This window comes from Suricata suricatta, chromosome 11, assembly GCF_006229205.1.
Source record: "Suricata suricatta isolate VVHF042 chromosome 11, meerkat_22Aug2017_6uvM2_HiC, whole genome shotgun sequence".
Lineage (NCBI taxonomy): Eukaryota > Metazoa > Chordata > Mammalia > Carnivora > Herpestidae > Suricata > Suricata suricatta.
In genome coordinates, this window is record NC_043710.1 from 46,032,422 (window position 1) to 46,048,555 (window position 16,134).

The 16,134-nt window shown below is 46.9% G+C and overlaps 1 long non-coding RNA gene across 1 annotated transcript in view; it reads left to right on the forward strand.

The window, feature by feature from the left end:
* Window positions 1-13,135: 13,135 nt before the first annotated feature.
* LOC115305984 overlaps window positions 13,136-16,134 on the forward strand; it is a 6,729-nt gene continuing 3,730 nt past the window's right edge. The window contains exon 1 of the long non-coding RNA XR_003915121.1: window positions 13,136-13,404. This is a non-coding gene — a long non-coding RNA (uncharacterized LOC115305984). The remainder of the gene's footprint in view (window positions 13,405-16,134) is intronic.

Below are 16,134 nucleotides of genomic sequence, written 5' to 3' on the forward strand. Positions count from 1 at the left end.
TCCTTCTTTTCACAGCACACACCCGAGGTGGATTTGTCTGCCTTCTGACAAGTCTGATTTGTCTGCTTTCCTCAGGCCACAAGCCCCCTCAGGGCAGAAGCATGGCCTCCTTGCTCACCATTATATCCCCCAGAGCCTAGCGCCATTTCTCAAAATAAATGCTCCCTTCTCTGGTGCAGCCCGGAGGGTGCGGGTATGGGATGTGGTCTGGGCTCTGTCACCATACAAGGAGCTGGAGACTGGAAGGCAGGAGGCATGTCCCGGATGCCTTCTAGTGCTGACGTCCTGTGAATGGTCTGCCCCGGTCTAGAGAGTGTGAGCAGAGGCGCCGCATCTGCCCCAGTTGGTGGCTCCCCTCGGGCCGCAGTCTTCAGAGTGAGGCCCTCGGCCCTGCTTCAGAGGCTCCACCGTGGAAGACAGCCCTTCCCCACCACCCCCCCCCCCCCCCGCGTTCACTCGCCGGGATGTCCGGCCCGGCTACACAGAGGTATCGTTTTGATTTCCATTTCCTTACTAGAGAACATGGCCACCTAACACAAACACTTGTCTGAGTCTAAAACAGAGAAGGGCAGGAAGGATATGGGAAAAAATCCACGTTATGGGTGAGGAGCCTGAATTCAGGCCTACATTGCCATTCTCTGGGTGACGGTGCACCAGTCATTTTCACTTCCTGATTTGTTTTAATCATTTGGGTTTTTTTTTTAAGTTTATTTATTTATTTTGAGAGAGAAAGACAGAGGGAGAGAGAGGGGGGGGAGAGGGAGAGAGAGAGAGAGAGAGAGAGAGAGAGAGAGCGTGCACAAGTAGGGGAGGAACAGAGAGAGAGGGAGAGAGAAAGAATCCCAAGCAGACTCAGCGTGCTGTCAGCACAGAGCCCAGTGTGGGGCCCAAACTCATGATCTGCACCAAAATCAAGAGCCGGACGCTCAACCAACTAAGCCACCCAGGCGCCCCCATTTTACCCATTTGTAAACTGAAGCACTGAGATGGATGCCTGAGCTCGAGCAATGGTGTGCCAGCCTCTCCCTCCATCCCAGACAACCTTCCCTGCCACACGCGGGTATCAGTTCTAGGTAACGGGGACCCTACTCAACACATAGTCCTGATTGAACTAAGGGCAGACGCCCCGCCAGACTGGGTCTGAAGCCACAAGGACAGAATTAGCTACCTGGTGTTGGACACCATAACTTTCGGTTAGGAGAAGCCAAACCCGTGCTTCATTGACGCGAGGCAGGGCGGAATGTTGTAGCTGCGTTTTGGGAGTACAACTGTGACCCTTGGAGAGCAAACTGGTTTAGAGAGGAAAATGGAGCAGATGGAGGCACATGGCCCCCAGACAGAGATAGAGAGGCGTCTTTGATGACTTCCGTCTCTGTGAAGCCCAGCTGTAATTTCTCCAGGAGGTACCTGGGGACTCCCCTGTACCCCTTCCTCTAAGTGGAGTTCAGACTGTTTCTATTCTATTGTTGATAAAGAAGTCTTCTCATATTGGATGTCACTTAAACACTACACCCATAAGACTGCCTTCCTCATGTCATCTTGATGCTGTCCAAAGACCTCTGCCTTCACTTACCCTTTTTTAAAGCCCACTAGACCAGGGAGACCAGGGCTGTAGGAAGGGCTTTTATTGCACAGATGAAGAAACCAAGACCCAAACTGGGTGACAGTCAAGGTAAAGCTGAGCTCTGCCAAGTCATGCTGGAAGTACCATCAGAGGACCCTCTGTCTCCTGTGGCACCAACCCACTCCAGGCCAAGGCTGTTATGAACTCAGAACTCTACTATGAACTCTACTATGGAACAGCGTCTGTCGCTGGTCCATTATGTGCTCTAAAAAGTAAGAAGGGTTAGACATGGGGATGCTAGAGCTGGGGACATAGATGCAAGGCGCAGACTCCAGGCAAAACTGTGCGGATGCCTCCACCATGAAATAGCAGTAGCCACTGGCCCAGATGGCACAGCCAAGCTCCCAGGCATGGCCTGAGGAGTGGGGTGAGCAGCGCAGACAAGGGGATGCCTCTTGAAGCAGGAATAGGGATCTGAGTGGCCAGGAGACATTTGTAGGTATTCCAGCCTGTGACTTCAGCCTCTGGGCACTGGCTTCTGGAGATCCCCTGGGCCATGAAAAACAGGAGGGGTGACACAGTTGGGAAATCACCAGAGCGTCTCTGTGAAAATCAAAGAAGCTGGAGAAGAGGGCGAGGAAATGTTCTGATCATTTTTCAAAGCTCTTTTTGTTCTGTTAAATACTTCAGAAGCTTCAGGAGAAAACGCAAAGATACAGTTTTCTAAGGCTGCCGTCCCTTTGAGCAAATGTCACGTATTTTGAACAGATGTTGGCGCTCCCATAATATGTTGTCTTGAGCCTGAATTATCTCTGCGGGCTCGCTCCCAAGCACAGGTGCGGCCCAGAGCAGGCTCCTTATGGAAATAACCAAGGGCTTGCTCTGAGCCGGGGGCAGGTGGGCCTGTAAGCACTCTCATATCCCATTTCACAGATGAAGAATGGAGCCATCAGAATCCCAGGTCTCACAGCTACTATGAGGTATATGCAGTGCTGGACTCCAGCAGCCTGGCCCCAAACCCCTGGCTTGGGTATTTGATGCTCCTTGGCCTTATGTTTGGACAGGACTGGTGCAGGTCGGCAGGCTGGCAGGGGCTGCGGATGGAGCCCATCAATACCAACTGTGCTAAGGTTTTAGTTTGTCAGCCTTTCCTGGTAAGAATGTTTTCAACAGGGTCTGAACCTGTTTTTCACTCGCCTTGTCTATGAAGAAGTAGAGTCTTTGGAAGAACAAGGAACAGAGTTAGGGACGCCAGGGTCTGTGCCTTGGGCAATATTCTTTCCTTCTCCGGGCTTTGTTTCCTCCACCAAATAAAAAAGCCCAGGTAGATGAGATGGCCTGGCATCTCCTCTCCCATGATCTTATTTCCAGATGATTCTCACATGTCATCTGAATTCTATCCAGAGAGGAGAAGCTTATTTAAGCTTCAGGTTAAATAATTCAGCAGCTGGTACATGGTCCGCCCTCAGTAAATGTCCCAGAGTAATTTAAGGGATGCCTTAGGCATCTGGACTTTCTCATCATATCTGTGTCTCTCCCTGTAATTTCTAACACTCGATGAGCCATGAGTTGTCATAAAGCCTGAAGTTTATGAAAAAGATTTCAGGGCTCAAATCCCAACCAGGGGGCATGAAATCCCTGAGAGAAAGAGTCCAGAATGTCATTGAAGCTGACAAAGAGACAGCATAAAAGAAAACAGGACCCGTCTCACTCATGAATATGGATGTGAAAACTCTTGACAAAATGCCAGCAAATTGAATTCAACAGTATATTAAAAGAATAATTTACCACAACCAAGTAGGGTTTACCCGAGGAATGCAAAGCTGTTTTAATCTTAGTAAATCTGTTTATAGAAAACATCAATGGGTCAAATAAGACAAACCATATGATTATCTCACTAAGAGCAGGAAAAATCATTTATGAACATTCAACATCAATTCCTAAAGGGGATGTTCTCTAAAATACCAGGAATAGAGGGGACAAGTGGACATGTGCGGGGGGTGAGGGTGGTTAGTGGGATGGCGCTCCACATCTGAACCCGCTCCCTATGTTTGGGAAACTCCTCACTTTCTGAGTTCGGGTGGGAGACAGAGCTACCTCTGACTATGAAAATGGAGAAAATGCCAGATGCTCACTATTCCAGGCACTGGCCCTACCCCTGCAGTAACAGTAAGGCACTTGGCCTACACTTAAATAGTGGAGCAAAGAAAAGAGGCAGCAGAGAGTTTTCTTGTTTTTTAAATTCAGCTTTATTAACTGCAGAGAATTTTGTAGGGGTGGTTCCAGTAACAGCAGCATCATGGGTTTGCAGGGACAGCAGGGACAGGAGCGCAGCAGCTGTATCTGGGTTCCAGGGGCCAACAGTGCTGGTGTCTCAAGCTGTGGCATCTCACATACAAGATGACCACGGCCACACCTCTCTTCTGGGGCATCCGGGTCAGAGCGATGGCTGCCCAGGCTTCTTCTGTTCTTGACCTCCCAGTGATTCTCTGAGCTATCCAGGATCTCGTCAAAGTTTCTTCTCCACTGAAATCATCCAGCATCCGTTTCTGTTATAAACAGCTAAGAAGTCTTAATGATGCAGAAGGCTATTTCCTTAACCTAACAAAGAATATGTCTCTTATTTTCAAACTTGTTGCCAAAATCATACCTAATGGCATTGCTATTAAAACAAAGAGTAAAACAAAGATTATAGCTAATACCACTAATTTTTTTTGCCTATGTATCCATATCTTCTCTAAAAGTCAGATTTGTTGGGGCGCCTGAGTGACGAAGTCGGTTTAGTACCTGACTCTTGATTTCAGCTCAGTTTCCTGATTCCATAGTCATGGGATTGAGCCTTGCATCGGGCTCTGTGTTGAGCATGGAGCTTGCTTGGGAGCCCCTCTCTCTGTCCCTCTAACTTTCTCCCTACTCACGCTCTCTTTCTCTCTAAAACAAAAAAATATTAAGAAATAAATAAATAAATAAATAAAAGATTTGTTGAGATTTAGTTTGCATATGCTAAACCTTTAAAACTTTAAAATGTACAATTTGATGACTGTTAGCAAACCTACGTAGTTACTTAAGCACCACAACATTCATATATAAACTATTTCTTTCCATCACCCCAGAAGCTTCCCTTAAGCTCTGTTGGAGTTAATTCTCTCTCTAACCCCAACCCTGGCAATCATTTTTCTGATTTGCATCTGTAAATTGGCCTCTTCCAGAATGTCAAATGGTGAAATCATAGGGTGGCCTGCTCCTTTCACTCAGCATTTGACTTCCGGCATCCAGCCGCGTGACTGCCTGAGCAGTATTCCACTGTATGCATGCACCAGAAGGTATTTCTCAATCCAATGGTTGATAGACATTGGGATGTTTTCAGTTTCAGGCTATCAGTCAGGAAGCTTCTATGAGCATTTGCATAAAGGTTTTTCTATGAACGGATGTTTATTTTTATCGGGTGAATATCTAAGAGTAGGAACGCTGGGTCATAATAAGCAAATATTGAACTTCAGAGAACCTACCAAGCTGTTCCAAAGTGCACCCTGTTTTGTATTTCCCCCCAACACCACATGAGAGTTGCGTGCCTTGCACCCATTTGCACTAGCACTCGATATGATCAGCCTTTTCATTTGAGCTGATGAGTAGATGTAGTCTCTTGGTTTTGTTTTTATTTTTATTTCTGTGAGAACTGATAAGGTTGAGCATCTTTTCTTTTTTTTATTTTTTTAATGTTTATTTATTTTTGAGAGACAGAGAAAGAGCATAATTAGAGGAGGGGCAGCGAGAGAGGGAGACACAGAATCCAAAGCAGGCTGCAGGCTCTGAGCTGTCAACACAGAGCCCAACACAAGACCTGAACCCACTAATCATGAGATCATGACCTAAGCCAAAGTCAGACCCTTTAACCAACTGAGCCACCCAGGCGCCCTGAGCATCTTTTCCTGTGTCTATTGTCTATTTGCACCAAAACAATTTGTTTGGGGATGGATCTGTTCAAATTGTTCATCTAGTTATTTTTTTCTACAGCTGTTTATTTTATTATTCTTGGTCTGTGAGGGTTCCTTATGTAATCTGAATACAAGTTCTCTATCAGATTTATGTTTTGAAAATATTTTCTCCCAGTCAGTGGCTCGTCTTTTCGTTTTCTGAAGAATGTCTTGCAAAAAGCAGAACTTTTGATTTTGATAAAGTCTAATTTATCACTTTTTCTTTTATGATTCATGCTCTTTTGTGTGTCCTAAAAAATCATTGCCTTACCCAAAGACATGAAGATTATTTTTCCTGTGCTTTCTTCTAAAAGTTTTTATAATTTTAGCTCTTGCATTTGAGCCTATGATTCATCTTGAATTCGCTTTTATAGGAATGTCTGAGGAAAGGGTCGATGTTCATGTTTTGCATATGAATGCAAACATTTTCCAGAATACTATTATCATGTAACATTGTCCTAGAAGTTCTGGTTGGCATAGTAAGATACCAAAGATCAGTATGAGGTAAATTATTGGAAAGGGGGAGAAAAAAACATCATTATTTACAGTCAGTATGATTTCATACCCCCCCAAAACTCAAGAGAATCTATTGAAAACACACAGAATTAATAAGGAGAATTCAATGAAATAATTCATTGCAGAATAAACATTCAAAAATCAGTAACCTTTCTATACACCAACAGTAATCATTTAAAGGCTATGATGGAAAAGTAAAGAATCCTGTTTGCAATAGCAACAAAAGCAATAAGTGCCCACAAATAATCTTCACAAAGAAAGTGCAGGGCCTACAGAATGAACCTCAGAAAGCTTTACTGAAGACATGAAAAAAGATGACTAAATTTAGATGTGTCAATCTCTTAGATGGAAAAACTCAATAGTATAAAGATGTTCATTTTTCCAAAGGAATTTATAATATTGGAGGGTTTGGGGAAACATGACACAATGATCCTTCTAAAATTCATCTGGAAGAGTGAACAGTCAAGTAGTTGAACAAAAAAATGTGTTGAAGAGCAGTGAGGAGGGCCTGCCTTACCAGGTGTGAGGCTATTTAATAAAGATATCCTGATTCAAATATTGTTGTAAGGGCTCCAAATCAAATAAGCGAGAGAGCATGTTGCTAGAATAGGATAAATGAGTCTAAACAAAACCTGATAAATATTAAAACTTCATGTCTGATAACATCATTAATCAGCTGGAATCCCGATGTGTTGCAGGGTAGCAAGAATGGAAGAAAAGAGAGGAGTTAAGAGGCAACGGGAATAGTTCAAGAGAAATGTGATGACAGACAAGTGTGTTGGGTTCTAACCCAGAGCTGCCCCACAGGCAAGAGGGACCCCCCCCCCCCCCCCCAGGGCACCGGGCATTGCAGGCTCCGCAGCAGGTACAGAGGGAGTCAGCCAGCTCCAGCGCCCTCTAGTGACAAAACTCAACATCATGTCGGCTGCCAAAGGAAACGGATGTAAAAGGCCCTTATCTACTTCTATAGATCAGGCAACGAAGGGTGAACTTGAACTCAGAGGTAACATTGATAACCAACGGAATGTAAGTACCAAACCACACTTTTTTTCAAATACAGTTAGGGTCTTAGCTCTGGACATGGTTGCTAACATCCCAATTGCCAAAGCAAGTCACCTAACCAAGTCCAATATCAATGAGGTGAATGGGGAGTATATTCTGCAGAGAGAGGGGGAGGGGAGTGAATATTCAATAATAATAATAATATTCCAAATGATTGTAGAGGTAGTACTCGTAGGATGTCCTGAGGGACTGAAAAGGAAGGTAAAGAAATGGGATGGTTTTCAGATTTCGGAGATACGATCAGTTGGCGGCTGATGATGATGCTTACCACTGTAGGAAGGAATGGAAGATAATAGGTTTGCTGGGTAAAATCAAGAGTTTTGTTTGAGATTTGTCAAACACTGACATCTAAGAGGGGATGTCACATGGGAGTCTAGAGCTCAAGAGAAAGATCACATCAGGAGATATATGCATGATGATCACTGGCTTATAGAAAGTGCTTTATGGCGTGGATCCGGAGTGAGGTCATCTAGGGAAAGAGCATTGCCAAAGCAAAGAAACGGTTCAGGGATGGAGCCCTGGGCACTACAATATTGTTTAACAGGTAGCGAGAAGAATTCTGTAGGGGAGTCTCCAAAGGTGTTGCTGGCATTGTGGAAGAAAACCAGGAGGGTAGGGTGTCACGGGAACCAAGAGACAAGGGTGTTTCGAGAAGGAAGGAATGCCGAACATTACCGGGGATTTGAATGCGGTGGAGATCGTTGGTGACCTTGACACGAGCTGGGGAGGGGACCAACTCCATGAAGGAGCACTTTACCAGGTGCTAAAGCTAAAAAGATGAATAAGATACATTTCTTGCCCTTTAGGAAATCGTAGCCCGGTGAAAACAGGAGACATACAAATAAATCATTGCAATACAGCGTGATAAATCTTATAACAGAATAACATTTTCTTACACGTGTCCCCCTGAACACTATTTGAGGGAGATGTTAATCACTGCTCTAAAACCAGAGCGTTGCCAAGACCAAATAAGCTTGGGAAATGCTGCAGACCGAAGGCGGTCTGCGGCTGCAGCGCCTACTGCCGGCCTTTTAGCTCTACATTCGGGCTTAGGAAACCAATGTATTGCACCTTGGGGTTCTCTGTTACACCCAGGTCTTGTCTGGCACCCCAAGAATCAAGGGGAAACAATGCCAACTCCACAGTAGAAACAGCTGCCCGGGTTGGGGGGAGGGGGAAACAGACCCAGGAGGAGCAGCTTCTGGCAGGGAGACAGGAGAGCAGGGTGGGTCCCAGCAGAACCTCGAAGCAGGATTTCCCTGCAGCATGCCCTGGGTCCCATGGCCGGGCAGCAGGGGCACGGGAACAACTGTCTCGGGCCCCCCTCCCCTCCTCCCCCCAGAGGCTTTGTCCCACAGGACCCAGTGTCTGAGACCTCCCAGCGGAGCCGGTGGGCCTGCAAACCCAGGACAACTGCTCACACGTTGCAGCAGAGTTGAGAGGTCTGGCTTTTAATTAATTTGACAATTTTCCTAGAGGTAGAAAAATTAGAGAAAATTAAATCACCAGCCAGCTCCTCAGCAGTTTTAGGTCTTCAATTTTTCCGACAACTAAAGCCATGGAGGCAGCAGAGACCCTATTAATACCTGGTTGCACAGAACACCTGCTGCTGAACAAAAATAATCTCATTAGTCCGTGGCTCTGGGATTTCCAGGTGCTTTCTGAAGTGCCCTGTGCTGGGGAGGTAGGGACAGGGGCAGCAGGGACTCTCACGCCTACATTCTGGAGGGGAAACTAGAGGAGCCCCTGATCTGGCAGAACAGGGGCGTGACCAGGAGGAGCCTGACGGGAGGTTGGAGGGCACAGGTCACGATGGCCAGAGGACAGGCAAGCTTGGGTGTGGCGGGAGCAGTGGGCGTGGTACCAGGAGCCCAGACAGCAGAAGGTGCTTCGGGAATATGGTTCTGAGTGATGGTTCAGTCACAGCCTAGCCCAACCACTGTCAAGGAGTAAAGCACGTGACAGCCAGCCCTGGGAGAGAGTAGGATGGGGAGAATTCAGGGTGTGGAAGTGGAGTTCAATGCAGGGAAACTGAGGCAGAAATCCAGACCTATGGACTGAGGTAATATGGTAAGGGCAGGTATATGAGAATGGCTTTGTTTTTTTTTCTTTTCCTCAGCAGCTCAGCCCTGAGAAAATTGTAAAGTAACTCCTTGTCCTGTTTGGGGGGGGAACCCAGGTCTGCCCTCAGAGCTTCTCTAGATCTCGCTGTGGGACGTGAGGACCACCAGGGCATAGAGCTAAAGTACCTTGGATATAAGGAGACCACGGGGCAATACCTCGCCTCCTCATTGCTCTTCTTGAATTTTCAACAACCCCTCCTGAACATAGGATCTTTGGTTTGAACGGTTGTGTGAGTCACCTTTTTAAGAAGTCAGGCCAAAAAGAGTCTTCCTACTGGGACTGTTTTCGTTGCAAAGAATCAGATGCCTGTGGCTTAAAAATAGAGACACAGTTTATCACAGTGACACAGAGGGACGTTAGACTAAAGGGACAGGATAGGAAGCACAGCCAGACCCCCAGGGCCCAGACCTGAGGACACCTCAATCTCTCTCAGGTCATCTGGGCTCTCTAATTCTGTTTCCATTCAATTTCCTCTGCGTACACACCCTGCATGCCCTCCACCTCCATGTGCATCAGTCAGCCACCAATCCTGATTCTAGATCACTTTGAGTTTAAACGGCCCTCCATCAATTGGCCACAATGCCGGTGCAATCATCCAGATTCTCTAAAAGTCAGTGAGTCACTGGCTGGTAATGGTAAGTCAATGGGTCATTACTCAGTAGGTCACCAACCAGAAGATAGATCAGCTATTCACCAACTATTGCCAAGGAGGGTGGAGTCACATAATACTTGCATTATCCCTGCCAGGGGCTGTGAGCAGGGCGGATACTGAAGCCCAAATATATAGAATTGTATAGATGATTATGTGAAATGCAGACTTATTGAAAGAATATACAGCAAAGCGGGGATGTAGCTGAGCAATGCCCCCCAAAGATGCCCACATCCTAATCCCTGGCGCCTGTGAATGTTACCTTCTGTGGCAAAAGGGACTTCACAGACGTGATTAAGAATCTTGAGATGGGGAGATCGTGCTAGGTTATGCAGGTGGGCCCAATGGCATCACAAGAGTCTTTATAAAATGGAGGCAGGAGGGTAGAAAACACAGTAGGAGGAGTGACACAGAAACAAGAGATTGGAGCGATTCAAGGAAGGACCGCAAGCTAAAGGATGCAGGAGGCCTCAAGCTGAAAAAGGCAGGGATCTAAATTCTTTACTGAAGCCTCCAGAAAGAACACACTCCTGTTGACATTTTGATTTTAGACCTCTAACCTCCAAAAACTGTATTTGTGTGGTTTTAAGCCACGAAATGTGTGCTAATTGGTTGCAGCAGCAACAGGAAGTGAACACAGCCTGGATTCAGGGGCTGTCCTCCGTCCTCACTCTGCATGGACGTGGGACCGGCTCTTCTCACAGGGAACCAGAGCTGCAGCTCATTGTCACCCGGGATGTAACTTGCGTTCAAGCAAACTGCACTCCCTTGTGTGTATCTTGCATTTATACTCTTTCCACAAAGGGCAGCGAGACTGCTGTCAATCAGCTCAAAGTCAGGAAAATGTTACTGAGGAAGGAATGGGTCTGGGCTCTCTGTGGGAGTCACCTGAGGATACCTCCCAGGTGACACAGAGTTTAGAAAGCAATCTTGAGGTTTTAAGAGAAGAAAGGCCCTTTCTGACCTCTTTACACAAACTTTAATACCGCAGTTTGAATTGTCAGAAGCTTTAGAGCTACAGACCCAGGGCTCCTTTCTTTGGGGTCCTTTGATCCCGGCCCACTGTCCCCCTAATGCCAGCTCTGATGACAGTCCTCCTCCACAGGTCAGAGGCGACATTCCTCAGGCATCACCCACCTTGCCCTTGGCCCCGCAGATTGGTTTGAAGGAGGTCACAGTCTCACTGCTTGCCCTGCTTGCCCAGAAGCAGTATTTTTAGGAGTTTAAAGAAAAGAAAAATCTGTTGAAGGCAATTTCAGGTTCTAGGCATAAAAAGAGAGGCAGGGCTTGAGCTTCTGGAAATCAGGATGGCTTAAGAAGTCAAAGACATTTGAATTACTGCCTTTGGGACTGGAAGAAACCCAAACAATTAGAGGCGTAAAGGCCCAGGATTCACGGCTTGATAGGTGTTGATCTATCCCTCACACCAGGTCTCCGGGCCCACTGGAGCCTGACCTCATTTAAAACTGCTGGGAAAATGCATGTATTGAGCTCAGTCTGAAGGCTCTCTGACAGTTCAGTTTGGATCAGGCTCTTTCCTGTAAAGGGTTTGTTGTATTTATTACCATTATTTTTTAGTTATTTATGTTTTCCTGTTATAATATGCTACCTTTTATTAAGCAATTGAGAATCTCAGACAAGACTACCTAGAAATAAACTGGTGCTTTTCTATGGTGTTTGTTAAAAGGCAAGGATTTTGTTTTTTACCCGTGATGTAATCTTGTTATGGACTTTCAAGGACTTGTCTCAAAATTGTTCCATCACCTTTCCTAACCTGAATCCTCAGTTAGGGTTCCCAGTCACTATCAGTAAATAAAAACCTTTAAAGTGTTTTAAATTTTTTTAATGTTTTTTATTTATTTTTGAGACACAGAGAGAGACAGCACAAGCAGGGGAGGGGCAGAGAGAGAGGGAGACACAGAATCCAAAACAGGCTCTAGGCTCTGAGTTAGCTGTCAGCATAGAGCCTGACACGGAGCTCAAACCCATGAACGGTGAGATCATGACCTGAGCTGAAGTCGGACGCTTAACCAACTGAGCCAACTGGGTGGCTCAGTCTGATAAGCATCTGACTCTGGATTTCAGCTCAGGCCATGATCTCATGGTATAGTTCATGAGATGGAGCCCCACATTGGGCTCTTGACAGCATGGAGCCTGCTTGGGAGTCTCTCTCTCCCTATCTCTCTGCCCCTTCCCTGCTCGCTCACTCTCTCTCTCAAAATAAACATTTTTTAAAAATAAATTTTTTAAAAAGTGTCTTAATTTAAATGTTATTTTAAAGGATCATACATTCTTTTATGTCTCCTTTAATAAAGACTAACAGGGGCACCTGGGTGGCTCAGTTGGTTAAGCATCCGGCTTCAGCTCAGGTCATGATCTCGTGATTCGTGAGTTCTCTCCTCACGTCTGGCTCTGTGCTGACAGCTCAGAGGCTGGAACGTGCTTCGGATTCTGTGTCTCCCTCTCTCTGCCACTCTGCCACTCACACTCTGTCTCTCTATCTCTCTCTCTCAAAAAAAAAAGATTAAATAACTGAAATATGTATTTTAAAATATATTTATATAATAAATAAATAAACACACACACATATATATATAATAGATATATCTACCTAAGAAGGCAAAGTGCATCTGCCATATCCTACCTTTTTTGTCAGAAAAAAAGAAAAATAATGTGGTTTCTAACTTCAGAATGTGCAGCCCCCCTACAGAGGGTCCCTTGAGGCAGGGTCATGGCCAGGTTCATCTCATTCCCACCTAGCTCCATGGACCATGTCCTCCTTCCTGGAGGTCTGGCCTCCTCATGATGCCCAAGGTCCACTCTGAAGATCCCAGGAGGTGTGGGGAGAGCAATAGAAAGTCAGCAGAAGATTGGCCAGGGAAAGGGCCTTAGCACACAGAGCTGCGGTGGAGACAGCATTGGGCCCCCTGGGCACCTCTATCTCTCCCATCTCTATGGAGATCAGTTTTCTGCCCCTTGTTTGAGCAAAGCCCCAGGCCTACACTCCTGCCAACAGCATCTTGGAGGGAAGCTCTAGGGGTAAACCCCTAGGCTGACACAAGGTCTAGAAGCTGTGTGCCCTGTGGCCAGCACCTGGGAATGATCAGGTGTGGTTTGGAAAACACAGTGTCTCCACCTCACATCAGGCCCTGACCCTCCAGCTGAGGCTGCTCTGTGACGTCAGCATGTCCCACCTACGATGGGGCACTGAGTGGAGGTACCAGCCACTGACCCAGGGGCCCATCGCTTTGTTAGGCCTGGCTACATCATGCCCACAGACGCAGGGTCTGGAGAACTGGGGACCGTTCCCAGGTCACCTTGGGCCCTCACCACTCCCAGAGGCTTTGCTGGGACCCTAGATCATCCGGCTTAATGAACTGTCAGGAAACTCTACAAAGGGCTCAGCTGATAGCTTGGAGTAAATAGCTAATCACAGTTTAAATTGTGCCCACTTGCCTGCCTCCCCAAGTGTATCTGCTTCAAGAATCAAAAGAATTGAGCCCTAATGGTGGAAGGTAAGCCAACGTTAAGAGGGGCCGTGGATGGGGAGCCCTGCCATCTCCCCTTAAATGAGAAGCCATCTGGTCCTGCCCCAGGGCTCCCACGGGCACCTGGAGCCCAGGGATGGGTGGATCGGTGTCTGCCTGGAGGACCTTTTGCTCTTAGGCACCTTCTAGCACAGGGACCTGGGGGCTCCACTGTCCACTGGGGTCTCAGGGCCCCATCCTATCTCCACGCTTGTAGCGGACACAGTGCTCTGTGCGCTATTTTAAAAATTCTAAAGCTCCTCATGCAATCTGCACATGCTTTTCTCAGTCACCTCCTCTCCAAACTAAATGAAGCTACAAGCTTCAATTTATACCAACTCAATATTTATACCAACTGTGATCATCTCTTATGGATCAGAAGCTCTGATTGGCAGACATATGGTTTTGATGAATAAATCTGTGAAAACAAATTTATTATTATCTGCAAGGGAAGAGTATATGGTAGATAAAACTTTCCAAAGCATGGAGTCTGGAGGGGAGGCATCCACGGTGATGAAGGCTGGGAGCCCCAAAATAAGAACACCAAGGGCAGGGGCGGTAGCTCAAGAAAAGCTGTTGGATTGGATTTTGTCTGTTAAAGTGAAAAGCCAGGCATCACCATAGAAATAGTTTAGGATACAGAAGAGAACCCCGGGTCATCGCCTCGCTACGTGACCTTAGGCAGGTCTCTTTCCTCGCCTGGGTCTGTTTTCACACATGGGGATTGAAGAGGTTGGACTCCCCTGATTCCCCCTTTCAGGGCCAGGGCCCAGCCTGGGAAAAGGGGATTGGGGAATGTGATGGCACTTCAAGGCTGTGTGACCTTGAACAAACCACTATACCTCTCGGAATCTCAAGTTCCCATTAACACTAGTACCTACCTCTCAATACTTTATTAAGTCTGTAGGATTATTTTCAGCTACTGATGTTTACTCCTGCTTCTGACCTCTTTTGAACTCTGGCCCCTGGCTTAGATTTAGGGTTGCAGCCCAGATAGCTCTGAGATTCCCTGCTGAGCCCCAAGACTAATTGCTTACAGGCATCCTGTATCCGCCTCCATCCCTCACTTCTCTGCCTCTTCTCAAGGCCGCTCCCACTCTGCTCTCGCTTTACCATCTCAGCCTCTCTTTGCTCTTTCCTTTTCAGCCTGTCTGCTACTGAAACCGATAGGAGTCCTCGCAGAAGAAATCAGCAACCCCTAAGCAGATGTGTCGCAGCTTTGCAGCGAATGGCAGGGCTAATCCGTCCCCACAGAAGCAAACATACCCTGCCATCTGAGCCATGGCAAGGCAGCGTTTAAACAGTACTGGAGTTAGAAGTTTTCTGAATTCAAGATGAAGAAAGAGTTCTAGTATCCTGTAGTAAAACACGTGTTTAAGACAGAATTTAGCTACTCCAGTTTCTTGGAGATGGGTGGAGGGGGAAAGCTGCCCTGTCTCTGTTTAAAGAAATGGAAACCTTAAAGGGATCCCAGGGGAAAAAGAACTCTTCAAGTGAGAAAGTGAAATTACTATATTAAGAGCCTCAAGTACATCAAATCTCTTGCTTAAAGACTGACAGCCTCGGTGCACATGGGATTGGGCTCTGGTTGAGGGTGAGGAGGGGGTAGAGTGAAAAATGACTCAGAGGTTGTGGCTAATGGTGCCTTTGGAGAGGGAGGAAGTGTACGGAGGTCTGTGGGGGGAGAAGCAGTTTCAGAGTTTGGGAGGCAACCACCGACACATCCAGCCATCCCCACCTCCTGGTATTTATGCCCTTGTGTAACTCCAGCCCCCCCTCTTGAGGGTTGTTGCTAAAGAATAGTGACGGGCATCACTTCTTATATTAGGTTATAAAAAGACTCTAGCTTTCATCTCACTCTCTGTTGCTCTCTTGCTTACTCACTCTGAAGGAAGCCATCTACCATGTTGTGAACTGTCCTGTGGACAGACCCATGTGGCAAGGAAGTGAGAGTGACTTCATTCCAGCGGTCGGCTGATAACCCCCCGCCCCCCGCCCCCAGGAAACTGAATTCTGCCAACAGCACAGCAGTGGGCTTGAAGCCAATCTCCCTGCCCCTCCCCACCAGAGCCATCAAATGAGACTGCAGCCCTGGCTGACAAGGGGGCCTTTAGGGAGGAAAAAAGCGTGGAGTCACATGCTTTACACACTTTTTCTTGAGCTTTGAATTCATTCTGTAAAGTAGATATTGGTTCCTCCATTGTGTAAATGAGAAAACGATTGGCGCTGTCTGTAAATGAGCCACCGAGTAGCTCAGTCGGTTAAGTGTCCCACTCTTGATTTCAGCTCAGGTCATGGTCTCACAGTTCGTGAGTTGAAGCCCTACATTGGGCTCTGTGCTAACAGTGTGGAGCCTGCTTGGCATTCTCTCTCTCCCCCTCTCTGTCTCTCTGCCCCTCCCCCTTGCTCTCTCTCTCTTTCTCTCTCTCTCTCTCAAAATAAATAAACTTTAAAAAAAATAGAGGATCTGATGTGCGGCAGGAAGACAAAGCTTAGGGACTGAAGGACTGATTCCCAGTAAGCGTCTGATCTGGGGAAAATGGATCGAGTTGGGATTTTCTCGGGAGACGGCCGCCTGACTGGAGGATGTCCCCTGCCATCTCGGGAGCTCTCGCCGGCGGCTTGAGCAGGGTGTCAGAGGGGGCCGGGTTGAGGTGGCCTGTGTCACCGACTTTATCTGCCGAGGAAAACGTTGAAGGCTCCTCTGCATTTGCTTTT